This window comes from Carassius gibelio, chromosome B7 (genome assembly GCF_023724105.1).
Source record: "Carassius gibelio isolate Cgi1373 ecotype wild population from Czech Republic chromosome B7, carGib1.2-hapl.c, whole genome shotgun sequence".
NCBI lineage: Eukaryota > Metazoa > Chordata > Actinopteri > Cypriniformes > Cyprinidae > Carassius > Carassius gibelio.
Genome location: NC_068402.1, coordinates 38,886,579 through 38,903,330, shown reverse-complemented (window position 1 = coordinate 38,903,330; position 16,752 = coordinate 38,886,579). Strand labels below are relative to the sequence as shown.

General features: G+C 46.4%; 1 long non-coding RNA gene across 3 annotated transcripts; it reads left to right on the top strand.

Moving 5' to 3' along the window:
* The first annotated feature begins 1,791 nt into the window (after positions 1–1,791).
* LOC127961564 (uncharacterized) lies at positions 1,792–11,584 on the top strand. 3 transcript variants are annotated; one of them, XR_008154461.1, is made up of 4 exons: positions 1,792–2,157; positions 2,231–2,963; positions 10,115–10,176; positions 10,986–11,584. It is a non-coding gene; the product is annotated as an uncharacterized LOC127961564 (long non-coding RNA). The 3 variants fall into 3 exon arrangements; XR_008154460.1 differs by having other exon boundaries at positions 10,983–11,584; XR_008154459.1 differs by lacking the exon at positions 10,986–11,584 and having other exon boundaries at positions 10,115–10,259.
* Positions 11,585–16,752: the final 5,168 nt, after the last annotated feature.

Here is a 16,752-nt window from a genome sequence, read left to right as displayed (position 1 = left end):
TTTGCACTCAAACAGATGATAATCATGCAGATACATTCACATTCAACATAAAACACACTCTCACATATATAAAAACTGTTAAAAAAAAAAAGAAAGAAAAAAAAAAGAAAGACGATCGCTGTAAGTTCCGCCTCCATCAGCTGACAGGTGCGTCAGAGCGTGTCACATGCTCCCAGGAGAGAGCGCCAAATTCAAATAAACTATCTTCCGCTTATTTTTCATTCATTCTTTTTTCCGGTGGATCGCCTCATTCTGAGACAATTTCTTACATGACTTACAGCGCTCTTCTCCAGATGCGCTGGTTATTGTGAACAGTGATTTTAATCACTGCACTCTCTCCACCACCTAACCATCTTTTAAACAAAGGGTGATGGGTCCTACGAGTGGTGATAATATTATTGACGTCTCTCATACAAATGTTGAGGATGGCTATGTTGCTAAATTGCTTCCTCCGCTGGGTAAATCAGACCACAATTTGATAAATTTGACTTCAAAATATTCAACGGTGATACGCAAACAGCCGATTACGTCAAAGACTGTGCACATCTGGTCAGATGATGCTTGTGAAACACTAAAGGGGTGTTTTGAATGCACCGACTGGTCTGTGTTTTTTGATGGAGACGGTGATTTGGAAAGTATCTCTGACAAAGTGACTTGTTATATTAATTATTGTGTCGATGCTGTAATTCCGTGTAAACAAATCAAAATCTTTCACAATAATAAACCATGGGTCACCAGAGAAGTTAAAGCTGCTATTAATAATAAGAAAGCAGCCTTTTATAGTGGTGATAAAGAAAGGATTAAAGTTGCCCAAAGAGAGTTGAAAGTCATCATCAGACAGGGCAAACAAAAACATAAGGAAAGTGTTGAAGGTAAAATGTCAATTAGCAACACACGAGCTCTATGGAATGGTATGAAGTGTATTACTGGATATGGGACTAGTAATCCCAGTCTATGTAAATTGGGTATACAGGCTAACAATACTTTTTTTGCCAGGTTTGATGAATGTGATTTGTCTTCTGTACATGAGAATGTCCTCTCTGATCTTAGGCAGAGCAGTCCTGAGGACTGTAGTTCAGCTATTAATCTTAGTATGGAAGAGGTTCGTCAGGAGTTAAGGCGTATTAAACCAAACAAGGCAGAAGGCCCTGATGGTGTACAGCTATGCTCTGTCCTTCTGTCACAGTGTGACAAATGGCATGTGGAACTTATTCCCGCTGAAGCAGTGTTCCCGGGGGAACGCTTTGAGTGTAACCCTGTTCCCAGGCCTGTGTGTGCGTTTGTTGCTGTGACAACCCCAAATGATGGATTGGCAACAGGTGTGGGGGATTTACTCAGAGTTTGCGTGAGGCCTCATCAACAGTGGAGAGGATAAAAAGCAAGAGAGAGAGGTGGTGCGGGTGGTTTTTCTCCCTTGTGAAAAGTCGTTTTATTGGGTGGTAATAGTTACCTGAGGACGGGTGAATGAAGAGGACAGTGTTGCTTGATGAGGGATTCGAGAACAACAGCAGGAGAGCGAATTACCCTGTTTGCATTGGAGAGGAGCTGAGTAACTGAGAACTGAGTCTTGTAATTGCACACGTTTGACACTGAATTGGATGTGGTTTGGAGTGTTTGGATCACGACCATAAATATCACTGAGTGGATTGTATTGATTCATTACCGATCTCTTACCTCTCCCTCCTCTATAAATGGTGATGTGAACTCTGCCTGTGACTGTGAAGAAAAACATCCCAGAACATCCTCAGTGGCAGTGAGGATTGCGCCCTCCCCCTTCCCTTCGGACAGAAACCCGAATGTGAGTGCTGGCTTTAAATTGCACGTCGTGAAGTGAGTTTGCAGTGGCTAAAATTGATGTTTTCCCCCACAATATATGTTTGAAGTGGAATTGTCGTGTGTGTGTGTAAGCTACATTCCTGTTTGCCATGCACTCTCTATGTGTCATGAGGGCTGACTGTCAATATTAAGAGTCCTGCGACACTGATTTGTTCCAACTGTCTGGATGTTGAGGATTTATCATCTGGGATGTGAATTAACCCCTCTGTTGTGCTAATAGGAGAAGAGATGCCCTGTTGAAATATTTACTATCTGCCTCAGAAAAGCTCTGTGCAACCTGTTGACTTCGAGTCTGCTGTATCCCTGCCATTCAACTGTATGGTGAGAGGTGTTCGCTCCTTCCAATACATGTGAATTGTATACTTGCCTGAAACATCCATGCTGTCTGTCTCAGAAGAAGCCCCATTCAGCCTGTTGACTTCGAGTCTGCTGTATCCCTGCCATTCAACTGTATGGTGAGAAGTGTTCGCTCCTTCCAATACATGTGAACTGTATACTTGCTTGAAACATCCATTCTGTCTGTCTCAGAAGAAGCCCATATTCAGCCTGTTGACTTCGAGTCTGCTGTATCCCTGCCATTCAACTGTATGGTGAGAAGTGTTCGTTCCTTCCACTGCATGTGAACTGTATACTTGCCTGAAACATCCATTCTGTCCGTCTCAGAAGAAGCCCCATTCAGCCTGTTGACTTCGAGTCTGCTGTATCCCTGCTATTCGTCTGTATTGTGAGAAGTGTTCGTTCCTTCCAATGCATGTGAACTGTATACTTGCCTGAAACATCCATTCTGTCTGTCTCAGAAGAAGCCCATATCCAGCCTGTTGACTTCGAGTCTGCTGTATCCCTGCCATTCAACTGTATGGAGAGAAGTGTTCGTTCCTTCCACTGCCTGTGAACTGTATACTTGCCTGAAACATCCATTCTGTCCGTCTCAGAAGAAGCCCCATTCAGCCTGTTGACTTCGAGTCTGCTGTATCCCTGCTATTCGCCTGTATTGTGAGAAGTGTTCGTTCCTTCCAATGCATGTGAACTGTATACTTGCCTGAAACATCCATTCTGTCTGTCTCAGAAGAAGCCCCATTCAGCCTGTTGACTTCGAGTCTGCTGTATCCCTGCCATTCAACTGTATGGTGAGAAGTGTTCGCTCCTTCCAATGCATGTGAACTGTATACTTGCCTGAAACATCCATTCTGTCTGTCTCAGAAGAAGCCCCATTCAGCCTGTTGACTTCGAGCCTGCTGTATCCCGACTACTCATCTGTATGAGGAAGCCCCATTCAGCCTGTTGACTTCGAGTCTGCTGTATTCCTGCTATTCATCCGTATTGTGAGAAGTGTTCGTTCCTTCCAACGCATGTGAACTCTATACTTTGTCTGAAGCATCCATTCTGTCTGTTTCAGTAGAAACCCTGCACAGCCTGTTGACTTAGAGTTTGTTGCATCCTTGTGGCCCACCTGTGCTGAGAGAGGTGACTGTCCTTTGTCACGAACGTGAGAGGGGCACGCTTTGTCTGGAATATCCACTCTGACGGTGTCAGGAGAAGCCACCTTACTGTAAGACCGTGCACCTGCCGTATACGTGCTTGACTGATATCATTCGCCTCAAATTCCGTACCTGTGGAAGAAGGAAGGAAGGCTGGAATTACATACTTACCGGAGGAGACTTACCGGACCCCTCACTTGCCAAACACATCCCCACCTCAAGGCTGTGTATCTGCCGTGTACGGACCTGACCGATATCCATCCGTCCCAAATTCTGCATCTGTGAAGAAGGGAAGGGAGTTTGGAAGTATTTAATTACCAGAGGAGACTTACCAGACTGCGGGCTTGCCGATTGTATTCCCACCTGTGAAATACCTACTTGACCACCCATCTGTCCATCTATTGCGGGGCCCGCACAGAGGAAGAGGGCGGGAGAGTCCCCGGTCGCTGCATTGTTTACCTTCAAGCCCTGAGGGTAACAAAGAAGATTTTAGTTTAGGATTCCCAATTTGTTTTTACTTCAAAATAAACCTTGTTAAATTTATTCTCTGTCTCCGACTCTTTCCCTCTGATACGCTCCTCGAGGTGGTCCTGGTTTAGGGGAGGGCGCAGTCCAGCTTGGCCCCCCTGACCTGTGACAGATTGGCGTAGTCGGCAGGGTACTACCTCGAGTTGAGCGACCAGAGGTCGAGATGGCAGAAGAGGAAGTGCTTGGGGCACGGCAACCCGTCGTGCCAATCTTTATGGGGGCTCCGTGGGCTCCGAAGTATGGAGGCCCGGGATCCGAAATGAGCTTGTCGATGTGGAAGGTACAGGTGGAGTACCTGGCAGGGCTCCAAGGTCTGAGTGCCCCGCAGCAGGTTCAGTTTGTTTTAAACTCTTTGGAAGGGGAAGCGAGGAGAGAAGTTCAGGCAGCACCGGCAGCAACTCGAGCGACTGTCCAGGCCATTTTTGACTTCCTCACGGGACAATATGGAGACACCACCCCGGTAGCTGTTCTGAGGACGCAATTTTTCAATTCTCGGCAAGGCCCTCGGCAATCTGTTCGGGCATTTACCCTACAATTACGGGAACAGTTTTCTAGACTTACAGGGAGACAGGATCATGGCCTGGGGGGCGAAGAGGTTTTACTACGAGATCAGTTTTTAGTGGGGCTGCGGGAAGGCCCTGTGCGTCAGAGTCTGCGGGTGCAATTTCGACGAACCCCGAACCTGACCTTTGAAGAGCTTCGACAAGAAGCACTGGCCCTTGAGTGTGACCACATGGAGAATGTAGATCCTCCCAGCTGCCTAGCCACGAATGTTGTTAGCACCCCTTCGACTACTACGACATCTGACTGGAAGCAGGCCCTCCGGGAAGAGTTGAAGAGAGATGTGCGGGAACAAATGTCTGACCTATCTAAATCTTTTATGGAGGAGCTTCGGCGAGAGCGCCTCCAGTTGTCCTCTTTACCGCGGGAGCGGGCTTACTCTGATGGGAACCGTCCTCCCGACCGCCGTCCATCCCGACCTTCTGGCTCGCGATTTCAGTGGGATGAGCGTGGGCGTCCCATCTGCAACGGCTGTGGAGAGCCGGGACATTACTTCCGGCAGTGTCCTGCTCGACGTGCATCGCAAGGGGGTTTTTAGAGTTTCCGGCCACTGTGGGTCAAGTGGTCGGGACCCCCTTATCAGACCCCTCTCTGCCTACAACTTCTAGGAGCCGCCTGGTGGGCTGTTGCCCAGTGGTGGTGGTTCAGGTCAATGACCAGAAAGTGCAGTGCCTCTTGGATACAGGCTCCCAAGTGACCCTATTCACCGAAAGCTTGGCCCATGAGTTGTTTGGCACCGAAGGTCGTCCACCTGCGGAAGCCCCCTGGTTGACGCTACGTGGGGCGAATGGTCTTGACATCCCGTATGTGGGATACCTTGTGACTGATCTAAAGATTCAGGGAGTAGTGGTGCCACAGAAAGGAGTGGTGGTCGTACGAGACACATGCCTGGGGTCTCATCGTGCCCTGATTGGGATGAACGTCATTTCGGACTGTTGGGAGGAGCTGTTCCGAAGTAGACCGGCTCGAACAGCTGCAACATCAGCCGGGCAGGAGTGGGACCGCATCAGGGCTGACTGCCGGCGAGTATGTCTGGCCGAACAACAGGGGGATCGGGAAAGCACGGGAAGAGTAGCCTGCCGTTACGCCTTGTCCATTCCAGCTCAGAGTGAGGCTTTGGTCGGGGTCAGGTTGCCTCCTCGACTTTATAGTCCGGAAGATTGGGTCATGGTGGAACCCCATGAAGATGGTCCCAAGGTGGAAGTTGCTCGAGGATTGGCGACTGTTCAGGGGGGCCGGGTCTCAGTGCGAGTCAGGAACATGAATCCTTTCCCTGTTCACTTGTATCGTCACCAGCGTTTGGCCCGGGTGACCTCAGTGAGGCCCCAGCAGGTTCGTGAACAGGGTGAAGTCAACTTCAATCGGGTAGGCCCGACAGTGGTAGAGGTGGCCCTGACACGAGCAGGTTCGGGGGCGGGAGAGATAGGAGGAGGGTTGCCTACCCACCTGATGGGGGAGTCTTTACGGGGTGAAGGACTAGGAGAAGAGCAATTGGGACAACTCCAAGAGTTCTTGATGGAATGGCAGCACTTGTTTTCCACTCACGATGAGGATTACGGCCGCACGGATGTGGTGCGACATCAAATCCCAACTGGGGATGCTGCACCCAGCCGAGAGCGCTATCGACCTGTGCCCCCGACCTTGTATTCAGAGGTCCGCACCCTTTTGCGAGGGATGCTTGACAAGGGGATTATTCGAGAGAGCAGTAGCCCTTGGGCTGCCCCGATAGTACTGGTTCGAAAGAAAACTGGTTCCTGGAGGTTTTGTGTGGATTACCGAAGGCTGAATCAAGTCACCAAAAGGGATGCTTTCCCGTTGCCTCGAGTTGAAGACTCTCTCACGAGCCTCACACAAGCCACCTGGTATTCCACCCTTGACTTGGCCAGCGGTTACTGGCAGGTGCAGATGGACGAGCATGACCGGGAGAAGACTGCATCCACTACCCCCTTTGGCCTATATGAATGGGACCGGATGCCGTTTGGCCTTTGCAACGCCCCAGCCACGTTCCAACGGCTGATGCAGCGTTGTTTAGGCAACCAACTGATGGATTCCACCCTCGTCTATCTAGACGACGTCATTGTCTACTCCCCAGATTTCAAGTCCCATCTCGAGCACCTAGAGCAAGTCTTCCGTTCCCTAGAGCGATATGGGTTGAAGCTCCAGCCAGACAAGTGCCAGCTCTTCCGCAAAGAGGTTAAATTCTTGGGGCATGTGGTGAGTGCAGCGGGGATTTCAGTTGATCCCGAGAAGGTGGTGGCAGTGCAGGAGTGGGCTGCGCCCAAGACGGTGCGCCAGGTTCGTTCATTCCTGGGCTTCGTGGGTTACTATAGGCGATTCATTAAAGATTTCTCTAAAATCGCTAGGCCGATCAACCAGTTGCTGGGAGGTATGGGACGAGTTCGTGGCCGAGGGTCCCCTTCGATCCAATGGGATCCGGCCTGTGAAGCTGCCTTCCAGAAACTCAAGCAGGAACTACTACAGGCCCCGATCCTAGCCTACGCTGACTTCACACAACCCTTCATCCTGTATACCGATGCTAGCCACCTGGGCTTGGGGGCTGTCTTGGCCCAGAAGCAACAGGGAGAGGAAAAGGTAATCGCCTATGCAAGCCGAAGTTTACATCCAACGGAGAAGAACGACGCCAATTACAGTTCTTTTAAGCTTGAGTTGCTGGCAGTGAAGTGGGCGTTGTGTGAAAAGTTCAAGGATTACTTGTGGGGAGCCAAGGTACGGGTCGTCACGGACAATAACCCGTTGGTTCATTTGCAGACTGCTAAACTGGGGGCGGTGGAACAACGCTGGGTGGCACAACTGGCCAATTTTGACTATCAGCTCCAGTACCGGCCAGGAAGAGAACACACTAATGCCGATGTACTATCAAGGTTACCCGGCGAAGGATCGGCAGGTCAGGTACCAGCACCAGAAGCGGGGTCCGATGAGGGACTGATGGTGGGAGTTGTAGAGGCACCAGGGCAAGTATCGGAGGAACCCCCCCCTTGTTGGGGGTGGGACCCACAGCGATGGAGGCGGTGGCAGGGCGAAGACGGAGATGTAGCGTTGGTTCGAACGTGGCTAGAACAGAAGGCCTGGCCTGAGGGTGTGGGACGCCGGACTCAGACTCGGATTGTGCGGGGCCTGCTGGGACAGAGGGGGAGACTCTATTTGAAGGAAGGTGTGCTCTGTAGGGCCCTCCAGGACCCAGGTCGGGGCGATGAGGTCTGTCAAATCGTGGTCCCTGAAGGGCGTTGTCAGGCTTTATTGGAGGCATATCACACCAAGATGGGACATCAGGGGCAGGAGAGGACATTGGCACTGGTGAGGCGACACTTCTACTGGCCCGGAATGGAGGGTGCCACGAGGACTTACCTTCAGAGGTGCCCACGCTGCACGTTGTTTAAGACCAAGAAGGACGTACGGGCACCGCTGGTTCCGATGCAGGCCAAGGCACCGCTACATATGGTGGCCATGGATTATCTGACTTTGGGACGGCCAGTGGATCGGATCCAGAAAATCCTTGTGGTAACCGATCTGTTTACTAAGTATGCTTGGGCCATCCCAACTGTGGACCAAACCGCCATTACGACTGCCAACGCCCTTTGGAGGTATGTGATCCAACCATTTGGATGCCCTGAAATTTTCCACTCAGACCAAGGAACCAACTTTGAGTCCAGGGTGATCCATGAGCTGTGCCAACTGTACGGATGCAAGAAGACCCATACGACTCCCTATCACCCCCAAGGGAACGGGGGGTGTGAGAGGTTTAATCAGACCTTGCTGAGTTTATTAGGAACCTTAGAGGAGGAACAGCAAGGCCATTGGGTCGACAGACTCCCGGCGATGGTACAGGCCTATAACAACAGTGTACACAGTACCACTGGTTACGCCCCCACCTACCTGATGTTCGGCAGACATGTGAGACTTCCGATGGATATGCTTCTGGGGACCACTACAGGGGAAGAGGGAGGTAGTTTGACAGATTGGGTGACGGGACATCATCAACGCCTCCAGTCGGCATATGAACGAGTCTCGGGCCGGATTAACCGAGCAGCGTTGAAGAACAAGAGGTTGTATGACCGGACGGCTCGAGAGGCACCGTTACTACCAGGGGAGAGGGTGCTGGTGCGGGATAATCGCCGACAAGGGAAGGGAAAATTGAGTGACCGGTGGGAGGCTCAGCCGTTTGTCGTTTTGCGACAGCCACACCCAGACCAACCCGTATATGCATTGCGGCCAGAAGGAAAGGCGGGCCCCGAACGGGTGTTACATCGAAATTTGATCCGCCCTTGCCCAAACTACCCAAAACGTGTTGTAGAGAATCCACCGGTTGAAACGTCCGGGATGCCCCCGCTGGTAGGATGGGCGGTGATTCCAGGAGGCCTGGGCCTAGGGCTACGACCTGAAGCACCCATTTCCCCACCTCGACGGTCCCAGCGTGAGAATCGAGGTCAGCCTCCAGCTAGGTTTGGAGACTGGGTGTCTGGAGACCGTTCTCGGGACTAGAACGGTTTGGCGGGGGGGTATGTCACAGTGTGACAAATGGCATGTGGAACTTATTCCCGCTGAAGCAGTGTTCCCGGGGGAACGCTTTGAGTGTAACCCTGTTCCCAGGCCTGTGTGTGCGTTTGTTGCTGTGACAACCCCAAATGATGGATTGGCAACAGGTGTGGGGGATTTACTCAGAGTTTGCGTGAGGCCTCATCAACAGTGGAGAGGATAAAAAGCAAGAGAGAGAGGTGGTGCGGGTGGTTTTTCTCCCTTGTGAAAAGTCGTTTTATTGGGTGGTAATAGTTACCTGAGGACGGGTGAATGAAGAGGACAGTGTTGCTTGATGAGGGATTCGAGAACAACAGCAGGAGAGCGAATTACCCTGTTTGCATTGGAGAGGAGCTGAGTAACTGAGAACTGAGTCTTGTAATTGCACACGTTTGACACTGAATTGGATGTGGTTTGGAGTGTTTGGATCACGACCATAAATATCACTGAGTGGATTGTATTGATTCATTACCGATCTCTTACCTCTCCCTCCTCTATAAATGGTGATGTGAACTCTGCCTGTGACTGTGAAGAAAAACATCCCAGAACATCCTCAGTGGCAGTGAGGATTGCGCCCTCCCCCTTCCCTTCGGACAGAAACCCGAATGTGAGTGCTGGCTTTAAATTGCACGTCGTGAAGTGAGTTTGCAGTGGCTAAAATTGATGTTTTCCCCCACAATATATGTTTGAAGTGGAATTGTCGTGTGTGTGTGTAAGCTACATTCCTGTTTGCCATGCACTCTCTATGTGTCATGAGGGCTGACTGTCAATAGTAAGAGTCCTGCGACACTGATTTGTTCCAACTGTCTGGATGTTGAGGATTTATCATCTGGGATGTGAATTAACCCCTCTGTTGTGCTAATAGGAGAAGAGATGCCCTGTTGAAATATTTACTATCTGCCTCAGAAAAGCTCTGTGCAACCTGTGTGCAACCCTTCGAGTCTGCTGTATCCCTGCCATTCAACTGTATGGTGAGAGGTGTTCGCTCCTTCCAATACATGTGAATTGTATACTTGCCTGAAACATCCATGCTGTCTGTCTCAGAAGAAGCCCCATTCAGCCTGTTGACTTCGAGTCTGCTGTATCCCTGCCATTCAACTGTATGGTGAGAAGTGTTCGCTCCTTCCAATACATGTGAACTGTATACTTGCTTGAAACATCCATTCTGTCTGTCTCAGAAGAAGCCCATATTCAGCCTGTTGACTTCGAGTCTGCTGTATCCCTGCCATTCAACTGTATGGTGAGAAGTGTTCGTTCCTTCCACTGCATGTGAACTGTATACTTGCCTGAAACATCCATTCTGTCCGTCTCAGAAGAAGCCCCATTCAGCCTGTTGACTTCGAGTCTGCTGTATCCCTGCTATTCGTCTGTATTGTGAGAAGTGTTCGTTCCTTCCAATGCATGTGAACTGTATACTTGCCTGAAACATCCATTCTGTCTGTCTCAGAAGAAGCCCATATCCAGCCTGTTGACTTCGAGTCTGCTGTATCCCTGCCATTCAACTGTATGGAGAGAAGTGTTCGTTCCTTCCACTGCCTGTGAACTGTATACTTGCCTGAAACATCCATTCTGTCCGTCTCAGAAGAAGCCCCATTCAGCCTGTTGACTTCGAGTCTGCTGTATCCCTGCTATTCGCCTGTATTGTGAGAAGTGTTCGTTCCTTCCAATGCATGTGAACTGTATACTTGCCTGAAACATCCATTCTGTCTGTCTCAGAAGAAGCCCCATTCAGCCTGTTGACTTCGAGTCTGCTGTATCCCTGCCATTCAACTGTATGGTGAGAAGTGTTCGCTCCTTCCAATGCATGTGAACTGTATACTTGCCTGAAACATCCATTCTGTCTGTCTCAGAAGAAGCCCCATTCAGCCTGTTGACTTCGAGCCTGCTGTATCCCGACTACTCATCTGTATGAGGAAGCCCCATTCAGCCTGTTGACTTCGAGTCTGCTGTATTCCTGCTATTCATCCGTATTGTGAGAAGTGTTCGTTCCTTCCAACGCATGTGAACTGTATACTTTGTCTGAAGCATCCATTCTGTCTGTTTCAGTAGAAACCCTGCACAGCCTGTTGACTTAGAGTTTGTTGCATCCTTGTGGCCCACCTGTGCTGAGAGAGGTGACTGTCCTTTGTCACGAACGTGAGAGGGGCACGCTTTGTCTGGAATATCCACTCTGACGGTGTCAGGAGAAGCCACCTTACTGTAAGACCGTGCACCTGCCGTATACGTGCTTGACTGATATCATTCGCCTCAAATTCCGTACCTGTGGAAGAAGGAAGGAAGGCTGGAATTACATACTTACCGGAGGAGACTTACCGGACCCCTCACTTGCCAAACACATCCCCACCTCAAGGCTGTGTATCTGCCGTGTACGGACCTGACCGATATCCATCCGTCCCAAATTCTGCATCTGTGAAGAAGGGAAGGGAGTTTGGAAGTATTTAATTACCAGAGGAGACTTACCAGACTGCGGGCTTGCCGATTGTATTCCCACCTGTGAAATACCTACTTGACCACCCATCTGTCCATCTATTGCGGGGCCCGCACAGAGGAAGAGGGCGGGAGAGTCCCCGGTCGCTGCATTGTTTACCTTCAAGCCCTGAGGGTAACAAAGAAGATTTTAGTTTAGGATTCCCAATTTGTTTTTACTTCAAAATAAACCTTGTTAAATGTATTCTCTGTCTCCGACTCTTTCCCTCTGATACGCTCCTCGAGGTGGTCCTGGTTTAGGGGAGGGCGCAGTCCAGCTTGGCCCCCCTGACCTGTGACACTTCATTCACTGTTTTCTTTGTCTCTGTCCTCTGCTAAAATACCGCTTATGTGGAAAACATTTTGCCATGTTCCTATTCCTAAAAAAGCCAAGGTGTCAAATAGACTTGCCAATCTGAGGCCTATAGCTCTGACATCACACATTATGAAATGTTTTGAGAGGGCTGTACTTGATCATCTCACTAGGCAGGTGTCTGCTTTTCAGGATCCCTTGCAATTTGCATATAGGAAGGATGTGGGGGTAGATGATGCACTATTATTTATGTTACATAATATTTACAGACATCTCGAAACTACTGCTAGTTCTGTTAGAATCATGTTTTTTGATTTTTCGAGTGCTTTTAATACTATACAGCCACATATTTTAGCTAACAAATTAATTAATTTTAAATTGCATAATACAACTATTGCCTGGATTTTAGATTATCTGTTATTACGACCACAGTTTGTTAGGTTTTGTAACAAATAGTCTGACATTATTTTAACTAATACTGGAGCACCTCAGGGCACAGTTCTATCTCCTTTTTTATTTACACTTTACACTGCGGACTATAGGCATAGTCAGTCATCCTGTCTGGTACAAAAATTATCTGACGACACTGCCTTAGTAGGTCTACTGAATCAGGGGGATGACCTTGCTTATAGAAGGGAGGTTCAGTCTTTTTCTAGCTGGTGTGAGTCAAACTTTCTAAAACTAAATATAGGGAAGACTAAAGAACTTGTGATTGATTTTAGAAAGAAAAAGGAGAAGGTCCTCCCAGTCACAATTAATGGACAGCCGATTGAAATTGTTGAGTCATATAAATTTCTAGGTGTCCATTTGGATGAAAAATTAAATTGGAAAGAGAATACTAATGTTTTAATAAAGAAGGCTCAGTCAAGACTTTTCTTTTTGAGAAAACTCAGATCTTTTAACATTAGTACAAAGCTTTTAGATGTTTTCTATCAGGGGATCTTGGCTAGTGTTCTTTTTTATGCTGTCCTTTGCTGGGGGGGCAGCTTATCTGTTGATGATAAAAATAGGATAAATAAGCTGATCAAGAGAGCTGGTTCAGTTATTGGTCTTATCCCAGACCCACTTGAGGTCATTGTGGAGAAGAGGATGAGGTCGAAATTAAAAATTATGTTTTTTGAAGGCCATCCACTATAAAGTGTTTTTAATGGACTCAGAAGCTCTTTCAGTGAGCGTTTAATTATGCCTCGGTGCTCCAGTGAGCGAATGAGAAGGACTTTTGTTCCTGCAGCGGTCAGATATTTTAATGAACTCTGTTGACTGTCAAACTGTTGAACTGTTTGTTCTTTGCCCTGCATTTCTGAAATGTGCAATTGTATCTTGTTATAATCATGTCTCCTAGGTCTCTTAATCATGTTTGTTATAGGTTTTAAATGTTGAATTATTTATTTATGTGTGTTAGCTATGTGGTGTGCTTGTTGGCTGTATGTTTTAAGTTGGTGGCAAACCAGTTTCCCTGTGGATCCCACTGTGGATGTGTTTATGACTCATTATTACGACAGATCTGGTATGTACAGCGTTTCTAATGTTAATGTTTTTTATGTGTGCTGCTTACACGAATGTAGCAAATACAGTCTTTATAAGCTTTCCATTGAAAAACAGCGATCTGTCGTCGATGCTTGAGGATTAGATCTTTATAATGATACATAGATTGTCAAGATTAAATGTGTCCCGTTTCATTTAATCTATTCATAATCACTGACACGTGCGAGTGGTGAGGCTTTGAGGACGAGGGCGTCGGGGTGCAGGCTAAGAGGTTTTTAAAGAACTGGAGACCAGTGGCTTTACTGTGCACAGATTAAAAAATTTTAGCAAAAGTCTTGCAAATAGATTAAACCATTTTTTAGAGTATGTTATTAATGACTTTCAAACATATCGTGTGCCAAAGATACAATAATGTACAATCTTTTTCTTGTGCGTAATGTAATGAATTTAGCAAATGCTTGTAATGAGGATGTGGGTTTTCTTTCAGTTGATCAGGAGAAAGCTTTTGATAAAGTTGATCATCTGTATTTATTAAACTCTTAAAGCTTTTGGTTTTGGTGAGAATTTTATCTCTTGGATCAAACTTTTATATACTGGAGCGTCTGCATTGTCAAAGGTTGGAGGTGGGTTAAGTTGTCCAGTTTTAATTCATAGAGGACAAGGTTGTCCTTTGTCAGGACAGCTGCACTGTCTAGCAATTGAACCTTTACTATATAAACTTAGGGAGAAATTGTTTTACATTGAAAGGTTGTGAAAACAGGCCAATCATTCTTTCGGCCTATGCCGATGACATCACTCTTTTTATAAGAAGTGAAACAGATGTAATGAATCTAACAATTGTTTTAAATATTTACGAAAAGGCCTCATCAGCTAAAGTAAATTGGGAGAAGAGTGAAGGATATCTATTAGGAGATTTGCAAGGAAGGAACCCTCCTGTGCTTCCAGGGGGAGTTAAATGGGGAAGAGAGGGTTTGACGTTGTTGGGAGTATTCTTGGGAACAGATGAATACAGGCAGAAGAACTGGGAGGGTATGGTGGAGAGAATGTGTGAGCGGTTGTCTCGATGGTCATGGGTGCTGCCCCAGCTATCATATAGGGGCAAGGTATTGGTCCCAAACAATCTGGCTGCATCTGCATTATGGCACAAAATGAATGTTCTGGATCCCCCGGAATGTGTGGTTGAAGAGCTGCAAAGAAAACTAATTGACTTTTTCTGGGATGGGCAGAATTGGAAAACAATCTGCTGTACTTTTTCTACCTACTCGAGGGAGGACAAGGCCCGATGGACATTAAAAACAGAATAAAGACTTTCCCACTTCAAGCAGCTCAGAGATTGCTGTATGCAGAGCCGTGCTGAGGTGATACAGCGTGTGCTGTGGTGAGGAAAATGAATATTTTTAAGTATGATGTACAGTTGTTTTTGATTCAACTGGCCAACATGGACTTGAGGAATATTTCCCCTTTTTATAAGACTTCAGCATGGACTTCAGTTTTTAAGGTCAAGAGCGTTCTCACAAACATTGGACTCTGGACAGAGAATGAACCTCTTTTTAATAACCCGCTGATACCAGCACCGTCCAGAAGCAAAAGTCCAGAGGAGATGTGCAACAAGACAGGCATCAAGTCCACAAGTATAATAAAGAGAATAATGGATGGAACTGTTTCCGCATTTCCTTCTGTTTTTTAGACACAGCCAGAGGAAGGTTCTCTCCTACAATTCAGGACTCCTTTGCTGGAAGGTTTTAAGACTGTCTCAAAAAAGGCCCCGTCATTTTTTTAAGGTTGAGATAATTGTTTCATCAATGCAGAGTTTGCATATTTTAAACTAATGAATGAAATTTGAATGATGTGTTGTGCTCAGAGCTGGTTTTAAATTTATGAGGGCTAATTTTGTGACTTGAAAAAAAAATTTTTACATGAGGATTGTAATTTTGTATTCAATACTTTGTCATGTCTATGAGGATGTATAAGTTTCTGAGTGGGTATATGTGTTTATCAATGTACATCTGGGAAAATAGATGTTTATGAGGAATGTCTTTATAGTGTAAGTGTAAATAAAGGTGTATTAAAAGTCTCTCTCTCTCTGACCATTTTGTTTGTACGGTCATCAACACAATTTAAGTAGCATATGTTACTCCCCTTTGTCACCCCTAGACACAGAAGGGGACATAACATCATTTGGGGTTCGTTGTTTGTTTTTTTGTTTTTTTTTTCTCAAAGAGACTATTTCTTACTCTACTTTGCTTGACTGTTTCTGTTTTTGGGTGATAGAGAGGCGACCTCTTGGAGCATGAGTATGGAGTTCGATTTAACAGCGTTTACTTTATCTCCTACTATTGAGGTCTATAATAAGTGCAGAAAGCAGGACTTGATCATTATAGCAGATGTTTTTAATATCACCGTTCCAAGACAAGCTGCTAAACGGGTAATTCGGGTATTCTGCCAAGCGATTCGGAAGACATGGAGGAGAATACTGAGGCTGCAGATGTAGGCTCTTTTGCTGGTCTGCCTCTCAGTATTGATCCTACCAGTCCTCACTTTGACTCTGTGCTTGAGCATAAATTAAAAGAATTAGATCTTGCCTTGAAGCAGGAACAAGAGCTTCGGGTAGTTCATCTTTGTACATTAGAGGTACAAGCTAACAGAGCAATTAAATTGCGTTACCTGGATATAGAGGCGGAGACTTTACGGCAAAAACCTGTCCCAGCATCACGTGTTAGACTTCCCTCTTCCCCTTCTAGTGAGCGAACCACTTCTTCCTCAGGTACTCAAGAGTCTCACTCAACTTTTGATGTGACCAAGCACATAAAGCTTGTACCACCGTTTAAAGAAACCGAGGTGGATTCTTATTTTATAGATTTTGAGCGTATAGCTGGGGTGGCCAAAAGATATATGGGGGCTATTGCTCCAGTGTAACTTAGCTGGCATAAGAAATGCACTGTAAGTCGCTTTGGATAAAAGCGTCTGCTAAATGCATTAATTTAATTTAATTTAATTTAATATTACCATTTCCATAGTAATGCATTGTCTGATTTGAAAATAGTTTTATCAGGATGATTTTTTTGGGTATTAAGCTTTCAAATGATATATAACTTATCATGATTACAATAATGTGATAGGTAAAAAGCAATCAAAAATACAATTATTTTAAACATAAAATTATTTTATGGTAAAATATCTATTTAGGAGTCTTCAACTCTTTTTTTTTTTCTTTTTGTTTTCTTTTGCGGGGTTAAAGAAATGTAGTGTTGTTATCTGAACACATGTCAGTGTATCTGAGTGAGGTCTTCAGGTCACAGTAAACATTGATCTTAACAGCTGATTCTGGACCTGCTTGTGTAGGAGCTGCAGCTGATTTAGAGCTGGTGACTGGAGACGGTGGATTTGTTTCGCTTGGAGCTGGAAAAGATGAATGTTCAGATACGTCATAGACTACCATCATATTTAAATGACTGATGATTAATTGTTCATATAAATCATTTACTTGGATACTTGACAGTATATGTGGCTGAGGTCTTCAGTTGATCTCTGAGTTTAAGCTGACATCTCCAC